At 37.0% G+C, this 15,673-nt stretch overlaps 1 protein-coding gene across 1 annotated transcript in view; it reads left to right on the top strand.

Moving 5' to 3' along the window:
• The window catches only part of LOC102267443 (glutamate receptor ionotropic, delta-2), a 233,482-nt gene that overhangs the window by 38,219 nt on the left and 179,590 nt on the right, over positions 1-15,673 (top strand). The gene's annotated exons all lie outside the window — the stretch shown is intronic.

The raw sequence follows: 15,673 nt of genomic DNA, 5'->3' as shown, positions 1-15,673 counted from the left end.
TAAATTTTCAGCATGATCCGAACACTTTCTTGCTGCCTCTGACCTGAGTTCACTATAGCTACAAACAAAAGCTTCACAAACTCTCAGTAGAAATGAAATCACAGTTTCAAGACATACAGATTTTGATGAGTAACGCATATGCTTTACATCTTTATGATTGTTTTCAGAATTGTAAACCATAGAGTATTCCTAACTTATCCCGACCCTATCCTATCAAGTTTGCTCTACTTCCAGAAAAATGGGTTTGAAAATAAACTATCCCGACCCTATCCTATCAAGTTTGCTCTACTTCCAGAAAAATGGGTTTGAAAATAAACTAAGACCATAAAATAAACCCATCATCCTAGCATTTTGGAAATGTATATACACATTTAAAAATAAGCTTAAATTTTTGCATACTGCATCAAATTCCAGGGCCACTGATTCCTTGAAGTCAGATTCATTTGACTCCCTGAAAATGAATTGGTTTTCATGAAGCTATTTAAATTTATTGAGTTACTATTATCGTCCTAAACCCAAATAAAATTTGAGAAGTATTGGGCCTGGATATATCTCTGCAATTCTCAATAATATTTGCATCTGTAAGTGTCAGATCCCCCTTCTGTAGGGGATCTTCGCAAATCAGGGATGGAACCTGCATCTCCCGCATTGGCAGTTGTATTCTTTACCACCAAGCCACCTGAGAAGCCCCAATTAATCCATACCTAATTGTATTTCAAACTGTAACATGTTTCTTTACCCAGCAGCTGGAGGCACATTAGCTGTTGAAAAAGTTATTTTCTCTTAATCTTCACCAACTAAACTATTGAAACTCTGGTATTCTCTGAACTGATAGTGCAGGACCCCAAGGATCTCTCAAAACCTACCATTTCTTTTCACTTTCCACAAGTTTCTGCTATTGAGGTGTTTACTTGATGACCCATTTGCTCCAAATGTAACTTTGAGACATGTTACTGAAGCTCAGCCTTTGTGCCCAGGTGCCAGATTAAATCTCAGAGACAGTTTTGGGTGAAATAGAACTAAAGCTATTTAGCTTTATTTCTTTGCCAGGCAAAGAAGGCCACAGTGGGCTAATGCCCTCAAGACCGTGTGTCCTGCTCATAAAGGGGTAGTGAGGAGTCTCAAAATGTTCAAGGAACAGGGCATTATCAGCTCCTGGACATTCTTCTGATTGGTTGGTGCTAACCCTTATGGCAGAAAGTGAAGAGGAACTAAAAACCCTCTTGACGAAAGTGAAAGTGGAGAGTGAAAAAGTTGGCTTAAAGCTCAACATTCAGAAAACGAAGATCATGGCATCCAGTCCCATCACTTCATGGGAAATAGATGGGGAAACAGTGGAAACAGTGTCAGACTTTATTTTTTTGGGCTCCAGAATCACTGCAGATGGTGACTGCAGCCATGAAATTAAAAGACGCTTACTCCTTGGAAGGAAAGTTATGACCAACCTAGATAGCATATTCAGAAGCAGAGACATTACTTCGCCAACAAAGGTTCGTCTAGTCAATGCTGTGGTTTTTCCTGTGGTCATGTATGGATGTGAGAGTTGGACTGTGAAGAAAGCTGAGTGCCAAAGAATTGATGCTTTTGAACTGTGGTGTTGGAGAAGACTCTTGAGAGTCCCTTGGACTGCAAGGAGATCCAACCAGTCCATTCTAAAGGAGATCAGCCCTGGGATTTCTTTGGAAGGAATGATGCTAAAGCTGAAACCAGTACTTTGGCCAGCTCATGCGAAGAGTTGACACATTGGAAAAGACTCTCATGCTGGGAGGGATTGGGGGCAGGAGGAGAAGGGAACGACAGAGGATGAGATGGCTGGATGGCATCACTGACTCAATGGACGTGAGTCTGAGTGAACTCTGGGAGTTGGTGATGGACAGGGAGGCCTGGCATGCTCTGATTCATGGGGTCGCAAAGAGTCGGACACGACTGAGCCACTGGTCTGATCTGATCTGACATAATTGGGAGTCAGCATCCTCAACCAGCTAGTTGAGTCTCCAGCTGGTCTAGGGTCTACACCCTTGTGGGCCACATACAGTTAACTTCTTCCACCTGGTTCAGGCTTAAGTGTCTGCAAAACAGCTCAAAGGATATGGCTCAGAACACTATCTGTAATCATTGAGGAAGAACTAAAGAGCCTTAACTTGGTTTAATGGCTAAATTATTACTTTTTCTCAGTTGACTGTTTTCCTTTCTTTCTTCATTTCTTCACTTCTCTGATTAAATTTATTCTCATTCAATAAATCAAATTTACTATTATTATTAAATTTATTCTTATGAATGTTTTTCTACAGATAAAAGGCAGGCAGAGGATATGGATAGGAGTCTCTCCTGGGAAGGTCTCACAGGGTCCTGCTCGCTTACAGACTGATGCCACTACGAGGAAAATTTATGTATCACTCTCACATCAGGCTGTTGCCAACACCACTGTCCAGGGTCTCCAGGCCACAGCAAAATGTTTCCTCCAGTCCAACAGCAGGATCTCAAAACTAAATCTTACTACCCCAAGAGCTGAGCTCTCAGTTGAGGTTAGACCATATTCCTTGAAGAATGAGCAGATCTAACTAAGTCATCTAGCAGTCAGTCTCCAAATGTCCAGGTGTCTTTCCTTTTAGTTAAGCAGTATCCCACCCTGCCAGCCTTTCAGACATAAAACAAACAACAGTTGAGATGGCTGAAGCTAAGCCATGATGGAGACCCCAGAACAAGACAATATTGCTCCTTAAAATGTGCGTATAGTTGGAACACAATAATCACTTCATATTTACTCTGAAAAAGCAGAATTCTGACAACAGGATAAGCAAAAAGTAAACATCAACAAAAGGTTGGCCTTTAAATTTCCCTACTGATTAACTTTGTTTTTCTAGCTTTGTTAAATGGTCACACATCTTTGTAAATTTTGGATCTTTTAAAATCTTTTATCAGCATTCTTATTATTATTCTTATCCTTTTGATTGTAAGCTTCATGGGGTTAAGGTTCTCTATTTGTTTAACTTTAAATCTCACATCATATGCTAATATATTGCATATAGATGCTCTAAGTGGTAAATTTTTGAGGTGAAATTTTATTTTGGCTTTGAGGGTTTTAGACATCTTACAACTGATTTAAATAAGAACTAAGCATATAAACCAGGATAAATCAAACATTTTCCTTCTTATCTACTGCATTCTTTCTCTTTGCAAATGTTTATGTATTTGCCTCATGGTAAATTCAATCTTAAAATCAGTACATTCTGCCTAACCAATAATTTCTTGAAACATAACTGAAAGTAAATATTCTCCTCAGCAAATGACCCATCCCCTCCTTAGAGTGCCTACTTTTTATCGTTTCTCAGTAGATTGCTAGAATTTCCATGAAGAGATTAAATGAAAAAATAGTCAATATTCAGTTTAATCAACTTTATTTTTTTTAATTGGAAGAGATTAAAATAGCTGGTAAAACAAGAGCATATTTATGTATTTATTTCCAATATTATTGTTTTAATTATCCATACTGAGAATTAGCCTGGTTTAAAATTAGCAAGGATATAAGATTTCAGATATCCAGTTCTCATCTCTGAATAAGTAATCCTTGTTTAGTTCTCTAGGGGAGGGAAAAACTTTTCTTCCTCTACTCACCTGAGGCTTCAAGCATCAAACTGATAACAGAGATTAACAGCAAAAACATAACAAACAAGTTAAAGAAAACAAAAAACAGACTTAGTCACAAACTTCAAGGGAAGAAAAAAAGTATTCTCCTTCTATTCTTGCAGGTTCTCAGCTGGTTGGCTGGGACCCCTATAAAAAAAAGAAAAAGAAAAAAAAACCTAGAAGTTTATTGAAATGTTTATGTGTACATCACATATATACATGGGGATAATTCAAGGATGAGTAACAAATAATTGCCTGGAACTTGTGCTTAAATAGGGTCCCTGGTGGCTCAGATGGTAAAGCGTCTGTCTACAATGCAGGAGACCCAGGTTTGATCCCTGGGTTGGAAAGATACCCTGGAGAAGGAAATGGTGATCCACTCCAGTACTATTGCCTGGAAAATCCCATGGACAGAGGAGCTTGGTAGGCTACAGTCCATGGAGTCGCAAACAGTCGGACACGACTGAGCAACTTCATTTTGTGCTTAAATGCCATCTTCACGGAAAACAAAAGAAGGGTATGAGGAAGGCAAGTTATAAGAAGGTGGCCAGAAAAAGTACAGTAAACAAAGGTCAGGTTTGTTTTGCAAATTTAAATTGATACCTTCTCCAGTGATAAGAGGCTCTTGTGATTAAGAGTCATCCCACTCTTGATGATACAGAGATGTGACTCAAGGAGGATTTTAGGATTTATATGCCATCCAACCAAGGGTGGAGAAGAAGCTAGATACAGAAAAAAGGACTAGGGGCTGCTGGGAGGGGAGATAGCCAGTACGGGAAGATATGGTACAATATGGTACATAAAGAGTATTCAGTAAGGTTAGCTTTGCAGGTTCAAAGTCAGGGCCTTGTCCATCAATAAGAGCTGTAAAGGGTCATCTTCATATCAGAGAGAGAGAGTTGTTCAGTTGCTCAGTTGTGTCCAACTCTTTGCAACCCCATGGACTGCAGCACGTCAGGTCTCCCTGTCCTTCACCATCTCCCAGAGCTTGCTCAAACTCATGTCCATTGAGTCAGTGATGCCATCCAACCATTTTATCCTCTATCGTCCCCTTCTGCTGCCTTCAATCTTTCCCAGCATCAGGGTCTTTCCTAATGAGTCGGCTCTACACATCAGGTGGCCAAAGTATTGGAGCTTCAGCTTCAGCATCAGTCCTTCCAATAAATATTCAGTACTGATTCCCTTTAGGATAGACTGATTGGATCTCCTTGCAGTCCAAGGGACTCTCATGAGTCTTCTCCAACACCACAGTTCAAAAGGATCAATTCTTTGGTGTTCAGCTTTCTTTATGGTCCAACTCTCACATGCATTCATGACTACTGGAAATACCATAATTTTGACTGTAAGGACCTTTGTTGGCAAAGTAATGTCTCTGCTTTTTAATACACTGTTGACATCTTAACAAATAAAAATCTTCTTTTATAAGTGTGAGTTTCCTTTAAAAAATATATGCTTTGTTTTTAGAGTTTTTCCTACATCTGCTGTTTCTCAGTTGCTTTCAACTCAGAATAATCCTTATGCCAAAGTGGTGTATTTGGAGGTGGCATATTCTGTTCCTCTAGTTTTCTTTCCTCTGTGTGCAACTAGCATTTTAGAGCTGCTGTCTTGGAAGGTTAGCTGTTTGTTTGGACAGGGCTTCCCAGCATGGCGTTTCTCAGTATTGTTATATTCAGTATCTGATTCCAGGCGTCTGTTCTTTAATTATTTATGACCACCTCCTTCCAAACTGGACTGTGGGCACCAGAAAACTGACTGGAAACTGATGCCTTACAAAATGGTAAAATATAATTTAAAATCAAGACTAAAGAAAGAATAAATTAGAACAGAAGGTTAAATTTTAGAAGATAAATTACCATATCAAAATATAGATCAGGATGTTGCATAATTCCTCCCAGTAAAATGGTTAACTCCTTAAGGTCAGGGACTATTATACATTTCATGTTCGATCAGTATTTGGCTCAGCACCTACATGTAATTGATGCTCAATAAATACTGATGGTTCATTTTATTTCATTTATTTGTGAAAAAGCAAAGCAGAAAAAAAAATAGTGCCTTACATATCATGAAAACAGTTTCTTTTTTATTGATGAGAGCCTGCTGGAATGAGAACCCTGACACAATTGTAAAGAGTTAGGGAACTGACCCGCTCTCAGATTGCTTCACTTCCTGGCCGATTTTAAACACCTGGAGGAATAAACCACTGAAAAATCTTTGTGGTGTCTGCAGTTAAGCTTGAGTTTAGTCTCACAGTTCTCAGTGTGGACACTCATTTCCCAAAATTTAATGTGAATCCTTGAGGGGTGAAATTGGCTCAAATGATACTAACAGAGGAAAGGAACTTCAATTTAACATATATTCACTAATTATGTTATTATTATTCTTAATTGTTTCAAAACATAAAAGATGAAAAGCTAAAACATAATTTTAATTGGCAAAGGAATTTCATACTAGGAAGGCACCTCTTGATTAGCAGCTGTGTAGGCAGGGGGAGGGTTGGGGGTATGGAAATTTGGCTAAGAATTCACACGGAAAAGTGCTCAGTGTGCTTCAAAATAGCTCAATCAGTACTCAGCGTGCTGTGAAAGCGCTCAACTGGTGCTCAACTTCCCGCATATTTAAATAAGTTGAGAGCTGACTTTTAAAAAGTGCTCAATCGGGAGTGCTCAAGTTGTGGGGCCTATTAGTTGAATGCTAATTAACTTCTTTCCTATAGTTCACTTCTCTTAAGCAGAGGGACGCTTTTGCTGTTCACGTTTCCAGGTTGAACCTGGACTTTGCCGAATACATTGAGAGATCTGCATTTCTTGTGGAAGAGGCAAGCATCCAGCCAACCATTCCCATGGCTTTCTTTGGCTCAGTTTCATTGTCTCTCTCTGCCTCTCTCATGTGTTCACATTACCCTCCTCACTATTTCTGGCTTTACTGTCTTGCTTTGAAGTTATTTTGAAAAGTCTAAATAGAAGAGCTTGCTGTTTTATTTGATCTGATATCTTTTTATTCCTGATGCATAGTTTGGTTTTTCCCAAGGGCTTTTCAATCATTTTGATATCATTTGCTCCTCAGAAATGGTTTTGAGCATTAAGTTGAAGAAATTGTGTAGTCCCATAATGTCCACTTTTAATTTGGTTTACTCATTAGTATATTATTTTTGAAGTAGGAAAGATGAGTCCCATATTAAATAAACAACTCCATTTCATAATTTGCTTAATATCAAACTTGAGCTATATATTTTTAAGAATCTATGCTGGGGGAAAAAAGATACTATATTTCACTATTGCTATAAATTTATATGAAGATTTAAATGAAATTTTGTTTTCTGTGATGATTTCAAAATCTCATAGGATGACGCATTGATGTGTGAGTGCAGTTTTTAAAACACATTCAAATGATGTCATGTATTCCCTTTGCAAGTACTTCATTATGCATTTTTTTAATTTATTTTATTTTTAAACTTTACAAATTGTATCAGTTTTGCCAAATATCAAAATGAATCCACCACAGGTATACATGTGTTACCCATCCTGAACCCTCCTCCCTCCCCCCTCCCCATGTGCACTAGCCCCAAGCATCCAGTATCGTGCATTGAACCTGGACTGGCATCTCGTTTCATACATGATATTATACATGTTTCAATGCCATTCTCCCAAATCTTCCCACCCTCTCCCTCTCCCACAGAGTCCATAAGACTGTTCCATACATCAGTGTCTCTTTTGCTGTCTCATATACAGGGTTATTGTTAGCATCTTTCTAAATTCCATATATATGTGTTAGTATACTGTATTGGTGTTTTTCTTTCTGGCTTACTTCACTCTGTATAATAGGCTCCAGTTTCATCCACCTCATTAGAACTGATTCAAATGTATTCTTTTTAATGGCTGAGTAATACTCCATTGTGTATATGTACCACTGCTTTCTTATCCATTCATCTGCTGATGGACATCTAGGTTGCTTCCATGTCCTGGCTATTATCAACAGTGCTGCGATGAACACTGGGGTACACGTGTCTCTTTCCCTTCTGGTTTCCTCAGTGTGTATGCCCAGCAGTGGGATTGCTGGATCATAAGGCAGTTCTATTTCCAGTTTTTTAAGGAATATCCACACTGTTCTCCATAGTGGCTGTACTAGTTTGCATTCCCACCAACAGTGTAAGAGGGTTCCCTTTTCTCACACCCTCTCCAGCATTTATTATTTGTAGACTTTTGGATTGCAGCCATTCTGACTGGTGTGAAATGGTATCTCATAGTGGTTTTGATTTGCATTTCTCTGATAATGAGTGATGTTGAGCATCTTTTCATGTGTTTGTTAGCCATTTGTATGTCTTCTTTGGAGAAATGTCTATTTAGATCTTTGGCCCATTTTTTGATTGGGTCATTTATTTTTCTGGAGTGAACTATAGGAGTTGCTTGTATATTTTTGAGATTAGTTGTTTGTCAGTTGCTTCATTTGCTATTATTTTCTCCCATTCTGAAGGCTGCCTTTTCACCTTGCTAATAGTTTCCTTTGATGTGCAGAAGCTTTTAAGTTTAATTAGGTCCCATTTGTTTATTTTTGCTTTTATTTCCAATATTCTGGGAGGTGGGTCATAGAGGATCCTGCTGTGATATATGTTGGAGAGTGTTTTGCCTATGTTCTCCTCTAGGAGTTTTATAGTTTCTGGTCTTACATTTAGATCTTTAATCCATTTTGAGTTTATTTTTGTGTATGGTGTTAGAAAGTGTTCTAGTTTCATTCTTTTACACATGGTTGACCAGATTTCCCAGCACCACTTGTTAAAGAGATTGTCTTTAATCTATTTTATATTCTTGCCTCCTTTGTCAAAGATAAGGTGTCCATATGTGCATAGATTTATTTCTGGGCTTTCTATTTTGTTCCATTGATCTATATTTCTGTCTTTGTGCCAGTACCATACTGTCTTGATAACTGTGGCTTTGTAGTAGAGCCTGAAGTCAGGTAGGTTGATTCCTCCAGTTCCATTCTTCTTTCTCAAGATAGCTTTGGCTATTCGAGGTTTTTTGTATTTCCATACAAATTGTGAAATTATTTGTTCTAGCTCTGTGAAGAATACCGTTGGTAGCTTGATAGGGATTGCATTGAATTTATAAATTGCTTTGGGTAGTATACTCATTTTCACTATATTGATTCTTCCAATCCATGAACATGGTATATTTCTCCATCTATTAGTGTCCTCTTTGATTTCTTTCACCAGTGTTTTATAGTTTTCTATATGTAGGTCTTTAGTTTCTTTAGGTAGATATATTCCTAAGTATTTTATTCTTTCCATTGCAATGGTGAATGGAATTGTTTCCTTAATTTCTCTTTCTGTTTTCTCATTATTAGTGTATAGGAATGCAAGGGATTTCTGTGTGTTGATTTTACATTCTGCAACTTTACTATAATCATTGATTAGTTCTAGTAATTTTCTGGTGGAGTCTTTAGGGTTTTCTATGTAGAGGATTATGTCATCTGCAAATAGTGAGAGTTTTACTTCTTCTTTTCCAATTTGGATTCCTTTTATTTCTTTTTCTGCTGTGATTGCTGTGGCCAAAACTTCCAAAACTATGTTGAATAGTAATGGTGAAAGTGGGCACCCTTGTCTTGTTCCTGACTTTAGGGGGAATGCTTTCAATTTTTCACCATTGAGGATAATATTTGCTGTGGGTTTGTCATATATAGCTTTTATTATGTTGAGGTATGTTCCTTCTATTCCTGCTTTCTGGAGTATATATATTTATGTGGTAACTGTTACCAAACCCAAACTGTGTTCACTTTCCCATAGGCAGTAAAAAACCAATCCACTGACACTTTAAGGTGAGTAAAATAACTTCTGCTGCTGCTGCTGCTAAGTTGCTTTAGTCGTGTCCAACTCTGTGCGACCCCATAGACGGCAGCCCTGCCGGCAGAGACAGGCTCCCCTGACTCTGGGATTCTCTAGGCAAGAACACTGAAGTGGGTTGCCATTTCCTTCTCCAGTGCATGAAAGTGAAAATGAAAGTGAAGTTGCTCAGTCATGTCCAACCCTCAGCGACCCCATGGACTACAGCCTTCCAGGCTCCTCCATCCATGGGATTTTCCAGGCAAGAGTACTGGAGTGGGGTGCCATTGCCTTCTCCTATTAAAAAAATAACTTTTAATTAGCATCTAATGCAGGGTTAATGCATTAGCCTCCTAACTCATCTCCCAGCCAACCTTGCCACAAGGCAAAAAGTGCCTTCCCATCTATAAATGTCATTGGAAAGGTCATGGGTTTTTGTGGAGATATCAGGACTTCTTAGGCTGCAACCATTGAAAATGTGGGTCATCTGACTCCAGAGTTCTCCAAGCAACCTTCCACTTCAACTGGCCTCAATATTGGGCTACTTGGAGAAAGTAGCTTGGAAAAAGACTCAGTTGGTCAAGTGAATACATTGTTAGAAAATGTTATTCAATATAAATTTTATGTCAATCATAACTCAATTAAAAAAGAAAGAAAATATGTTAGCTACTAATATTCCCATATGTATGAAAAGGATATGAATCTCACTGGAAATTAATATATTTGCATCAGGACTTTCTATCCAAGTCAGAATTTTGCTAATGTGATTCTGCATGAGTGATGGGATAGTACCCAGTGTTCTCATAATAACCACTTCCTGAGTTTGCAGTGCTAATGGTCTGACCTTGGATGGTGATGAATTCACTAAGGTAATGACTATCACACCTTGAAGCCACTTGAGAAACTTGCTGGATGTCAAAATCACATTTACAGTTTTTCTCTTTGAATTTCTATTGAAGGTATGTGATGTTTTCACAGTAATGCCATGCTCAATTTTGTGAGCATAATGAACATTATTATTTTAAATTGTTATTACCCTGGTATTCAAAACTATAAAACTAAAGCAATACAATGAAAATTAACTATTGATATTTTTAGTAACCTGGGGTTGCTTTTAATGATAATAGCCAATTAGGATTATCTCCTTTATAAAACAAAATGAAGGAATTTGGGTAACAGAGCTTTCTTCACAAATTCTGCCCAGTGGCTATAAGAGGCAGCACCGTGTTATTGCTTTGCTCTCAAATGAAGATAGAAATGTATGCCCTGTTGCCCCTCACTGTTTGGCATATTGGAACTTGTTTATTAAATTACCCTTTACAGAGTTTCACCATGTTCTCTCTCTCTGAAAATGAAAGCTAATTCAGCTTTCTTATCTTTTTGATAGAAAAAAATGATATCTAGAATTGGAGGGTACTATGCAATCATACGTTCAAGTGATATATTTATTTTAATAAACCAAGAAGGTATTTATGTGGTTTGTGTCAATTTTAAACAATTATCTTTTTTGTTTTACTTGACCTAGTTAATGATTTGCAAACAGACATGATTCAACAAAACATTAGTTAAAATGTTCAGTGAATCTTAAAACAACTGCTTTTAATATTCCTGAACAATAGAAGGTTCCAGGTTCAGCCTACTGTGAGGTGTGTGGGTCTTGTTTGCAATCAGCTCTGACATTTTCAGAAATTTCCACTGCAAAGGAGAGTTCTATTTTGAAAACACTTATTAGAGAGCAGCCGAATGTGTGTCCTCCATTGAGCACTACTTCTTTTTGCTGTTGTTTTTGTAGTTTTTAATTGTTGGCCAAGATTAAGAAATGCTTGAGATCCATCAGGCTGTGTCATTTGATTGCTCTAGAAGATACATACGTATATACATACATATATATATATATATACTTTTTAATATTGTATACTCCAAATTAAGATTGTTAACATCTTATTAATATGCAAATGCTTGTTATGACAATGCTTTTCCTCTACTGTATGAACTACTTTTCAACTGAAAATTAATAAAGGCTCTCAGTTGGTCCTAAAGTTTTCATCAGTATGAACAGATGTTACTATTGTTTGTTTGGCTGGAGCATTTACTTTGAAAGATACCATCTGAATTTGAAAATAAACTAAGCCCTAGTTTTGTACAATAGCATCAGGAAAATATTTTTGTTTTGTTTTGAGTTCAGTGGTAGACCAATGGTAGTATCTGATCATTTTTAGGATGTGATTTTCAGAAAGAAGTCATGCTTGATTTTTTTTTTTCCTTTCAATGCCCAGTCAACAATAACAATAGCAAAACCTGTGTTAAATGGGGGTCAAATGACAGTACATCTATAACAATACTCTTTAAAACTAAGTAGTATGCTAAAATTTTAACCATTTTATCTGTTTTATAAAAAATTGAATCACTGTTCAAACTAATTACCAGTTCTTTTCAGCATCATAATATACTTGTGGGTAGATACTGTTATTAGCCCCATTTTATAGATGAAGAAGGTAAGGTACAAGAAGATAAATAGCCTTGCAAAGGTCATGCTGTATATTATAACCCAGGCAATCTGCCTCCATATTTTGTGCTTATACCTGCCTTACTATGCACTGTTAAAAATCCCAGATGCTTTCATTATTTCCCTCTGAATGCTAGCCCCTAGATATTTATGAGTAAGTCCTTGCCTTATGGTAAGAAAGGGCACTTTCCAACAGTAGTCTTGTTATTCTTTGACCAAAAATGTAGTCAAAGTTTCTGAGGGAAAAACATCCAAAAGGAAAGGAGGAGAAAGAAAGAGGCCAACAGGTTAGCTAAGTCACACGGGTCCTGAAATGGGATGAAAAAATCATAATACCCCACTTATTTCATTGAATGTTAAGGTTAAAAGTTTTCAATGGAAAAGAATCGTTTAAAGATCTTAACATATGGAGTAAACACTGATTGCAATAGTCTAGTTTATCTTATGCATAGTAGAATAAAGTATTTGAATAGATCATGCATAAAGTTGCATATCATTATAAATGCAATACAAATGGAATTCTAAAGGAGAAAATATAGAAGAATCTGCCATTGAAGAAAATTTACTTGTTTAAAGATAATTTTATTGTTCCATAATCAGCTGTCAATAAAATACTAAATGAGTAAGACTTCATTAAATTTGTAAGGTAATTCCATACACAGACCAAGACCTCTGGGAGGTTAAAGAACCAGTGATTTCCAGGGTATAGAATACCATATGAATCTTAAAGGCAAAGTAGCTGCTTTTATAACACCAAAAATAGTAAAGCCTTTAAGATGGATAGACAGATATTTAAATAGATAAAGGATGATATGTCTTCCTCATTTGGATAGTTTATAATCTAAGGCTGCTGATTATGACACAGAGAAAAATTAATATAAGAGTATAAATAGATGCAGAGGAAATACATATGTAGTTGTTTAAAATCTCAGACTACATGTCAGTTATTTCAAATTCTGAGTGGTGAGACCTGGCTTATAAATGTTGCCATCACTGCCAGTTGATATTTGGCAAAGTCATGCTTAACCCTGCTAAAGTTTCCATAGGAAATCAGTATTTTGCAATTTGTTCATCTTAGGCAGGTAGCTATAGCAAAACTCCTGCCTGATTTATTTGCCCCTTGAACTCATTGAAGAAGGGGGAACAAAAATTAAATGCAAAATAAAATAAACATTCAAATTATTGGAAAACAATTTTATACACATTATGATCATTACTGTGCAGAATTATGCCTTGCCCTTGAGAGATTTGCATCTTGCATTGAGCAAACTGCCAATTTATAAGGCTGCTGCTTGAGCTGACATAGATATATGACAGGCACTTTGTCCTTTAGGCCTAGAAGGAACCATGGAACTTCTCTGTCAGTATCATTCATGCAAGTGACAAATAATGTCAAACCTGTTTAGTGGAGCAAGTAGACAGAGTAAAGAGGGTTTTGTGATAGAAAGAAATAGCAAATGGATGCACAGATGAGGCTGGGATAAGGTTTGAGATGGCAGTGAGACATGCAATATAAGCTATCTTGCTCTATTTTGTATATTATTTAATAGTTATGAAATGTACTTGAAACAAACATTTCATCTCTAGGAGACAGAAAATATGGGGTTGTTTTAATTATATCATCTCTAATAATTTATCATGAAACTAAAACATACAGGACCACCAAAGACTCACTCTACTTTATATTTATCTACCTAAAGAGTAACATTTTAAAAATTGAAACACACATTTAATAAAATTAGTAAACTAAGTGATTTTTCTGAAACCATTCACCTACTTTATAATTCACAGAAAGTTACCCTTTCGATAATGAACATGAGAGTATACCAAGAATTTCTTCTTAATTTAGCATATAAAGGCATTTGTTTTGTTTCTGTACTACATTTATATCATAATCCACACTCCCAACAATATTTTGCCTAGACGCAGAATGTTTATGAAGAATAGTCATGTATGTGTTTGAGGAACAGGTAAGATGAACTCAAAACTGGAAAAACATTGACTGGATTAACAGTGGTGGCCATGAAGACTTGCAAGAAAGCTAAGATAGAGGGAAATAAAAGGTATATATCCTTTTTGGAAGAGGAATCTAAGCTCAGGGGAGTCAGGTTACTAATATAAAAATCACATGGTTACTAAATGAATGAACAACCACTTCAAATCATAGCTCACTGAACACACACACACCCCCCTAATTTGTGCCTGACATCATCCATAGTGTTGAGGATACTATGGTAGTAAAGAAGAGAGACAGACTTAATCCTTTCATTTATTTTCTAATGTATTATAGCAGGTGTAAATGTAGTAACAAAAATTTTGATATTAGTAAATGTTGTAATTAAATGAGATAGTGGGGAATTTCTTTCCAAGAAGCTTATTTATTTTTTACCTGGCTTCTCTGGTGACTCAGACAGTAGAAAAATCTGCCTGCAATGCAGGAGACCCACATTCAATCCCTGGATCAGAAAGATCCCCTGGAGAAAGGAATGGCAACCCACTCTAGTGGACAGAGGAGCCTGGTGGGGTACAATCATGAGGTCACAAAGAGATGTACCTAACATGTATAACAATATTCTACAATGTTCCTCTTTGCTATTAAGAACATTTTCCAAAACCATTTGTTGTTGTTCAGTTGGTAAGTCATGTCTGGCTCTTTGTGACCTCATGGACTGCAGCACACCAGGTTCCTCTGTCCTCCACAGTCTCCTGGAGTTTGCTCAAATTAATATCTATTGAGTCAGTGATGCTATCTAACTCTCTCATTCTCTGCCGCCCCTTTCTTCTTTTGCTTTCAATCTTTCGCAGCATCAGGGCCTTTTCCGATGAGTCAGCTCCTTTATATCAGGTGGCCAAAGTATTGGAGCTTCAGCTTCAGCATCAGTCCTTCCAGTGAATATTCAGGGTTGATTTCCTTTAGGATTGACCAATTTGATCTCCTTGTGTGAGTGCTAACTTGCTTCAGTCATGTCCGAGTCTTTGTGATCCTATGGACTGTAGCCTGCCAGTCCCCTCTGTCCATGGGATTCTCCAGGCAAGAATACTGGAGTGGGTTGCCATTTCTTTCTCCAGGAGATCTTCCCAACCCAGGAATTGACCCTGTGTCTCTTATGTCTCCTGCATCAGCAGGTGGGTTCTTGACCACTAGTGCCCCCTGACCTCCTTACAGCCCTACAATTTATTGCTCTGTAGTCAGATTTCCTAGACTCTACACACATTTTGTGTGTGACCTTGAGCCTGTCTGAGCCTCAGTTTCCTCACTGGCAAAATAGAGTTATTAGCAATACTTACCAACATCTTATAATTATAAAAGGAATAAATCATTAAATCTATGTAAAACAGAAAATAATGTCTGCTACTTAAAAACTCAGATATGCACTATTTTTGTTCTTTTCACTATGTTTGCATATGATTATGATTAACCACAGTTTAAAATACTATTAAGCCATAATAAGCTTTTGTGTTGGTGGACTCTTGGTCCAATGTCAGAAACACAGGATAAATTAGAGTTTCAGTACCTCTAAGAATATCTCAAGTGAACCTATTCTTTGCAACTCAAGGTTCTCTGAATTTGATATGCTTGAACTCTCATGGATAACACTTTTATACATCTTACTCTTATTTGCTTTCCAGTAAACACTTATTGATACATTATGCCCTTTATATTCTATTACTTATGTTCACTACTTTTAATTGAACCACTAATACTTCACATCTCTATATTCCTATAT

Source organism: Bos mutus, chromosome 6, assembly GCF_027580195.1.
Source record: "Bos mutus isolate GX-2022 chromosome 6, NWIPB_WYAK_1.1, whole genome shotgun sequence".
Taxonomy (NCBI): Eukaryota; Metazoa; Chordata; class Mammalia; order Artiodactyla; family Bovidae; genus Bos; species Bos mutus.
The sequence above is the reverse complement of the archived record's forward strand: the minus strand, read 5'-3'. Positions and strand labels throughout refer to the sequence as shown.